The 1,058-nt window shown below is 48.2% G+C and overlaps 2 non-coding genes across 2 annotated transcripts; both read right to left on the reverse strand.

Annotated features, from left to right (window-relative positions):
- Positions 1 to 62: 62 nt before the first annotated feature.
- On the reverse strand, positions 63 to 181 carry LOC123178873 (5S ribosomal RNA). Its single transcript, XR_006489922.1, has one exon. It is a non-coding gene; the product is annotated as a 5S ribosomal RNA (ribosomal RNA).
- Positions 182 to 548: 367 nt separating this feature from the next.
- On the reverse strand, positions 549 to 667 carry LOC123178874 (5S ribosomal RNA). The gene has a single exon (XR_006489923.1). It is a non-coding gene; the product is annotated as a 5S ribosomal RNA (ribosomal RNA).
- Positions 668 to 1,058: the final 391 nt, after the last annotated feature.

Consider the following 1,058-nt stretch of genomic DNA (forward strand, 5'->3'; position numbering starts at 1 on the left):
GATTAATATATATCGCGCACGTGCGACATGTTTCTCACAAGGCGCAAAAAATAATTATAAAAGGAATGCAACACGAGGACTTCCCAGGAGGTCACCCATCCTAGTACTACTCTCGCCCAAGCACGCTTAACTTCGGAGTTCTGATGGGATCCGGTGCTTTAGTGCTGGTATGATCGCATCCGACATGTTTCCCCGTCTTCGTCCCTTATGCTTGCCACTCCCAGGTCCGCTCCAAAGACGATTCTACATTCTCACTACCATTACAACCGTTCCCTAACAATGGATAATGTCCTATACTACTTACTCTCCCGCTCAATCACGGAGACGAGTTTTCCACGGTTTCCACCCCTCCCTCCATACCGCAGCAGCACGAGTTTTTTCCACCCCTTTCAGAACGCGCTCTTCGCGCCACAAAGCCGCCCCAAGACGCGCGAGCAATGAGCATCGAGCTTAAACATATCGCAAACGTCAAACATAATATAACGGGATTAATATATATCGCGCACATGCGACATGTTTCTCACAAGGCGCAAAAAATAATTATAAAAGGAATGCAACACGAGGACTTCCCAGGAGGTAACCCATCCTAGTACTACTCTCGCCCAAGCACGCTTAACTTCGGAGTTCTGATGGGATCCGGTGCTTTAGTGCTGGTATGATCGCATCCGACATGTTTCCCCGTCTTCGTCCCTTATGCTTGCCACTCCCAGGTCCGCTCCAAAGACGATTCTACATTCTCACTACCATTACAACCGTTCCCTAACAATGGATAATGTCCTATACTACTTACTCTCCCGCTCAATCACGGAGACGAGTTTTCCACGGTTTCCACCCCTCCCTCCATACCGCAGCAACACGAGTTTTTTCCACCCCTTTCAGAACGCGCTCTTCGCGCCACAAAGCCGCCCCAAGACGCGCGAGCAATGAGCATCGAGCTTAAACATATCGCAAACGTCAAACATAATATAACGGGATTAATATATATCGCGCACATGCGACATGTTTCTCACAAGGCGCAAAAAATAATTATAAAAGGAATGCAACACGAGGACTTCCCA

This window comes from Triticum aestivum, unplaced genomic scaffold (genome assembly GCF_018294505.1).
Source record: "Triticum aestivum cultivar Chinese Spring unplaced genomic scaffold, IWGSC CS RefSeq v2.1 scaffold88171, whole genome shotgun sequence".
NCBI classification, from domain to species: Eukaryota; Viridiplantae; Streptophyta; class Magnoliopsida; order Poales; family Poaceae; genus Triticum; species Triticum aestivum.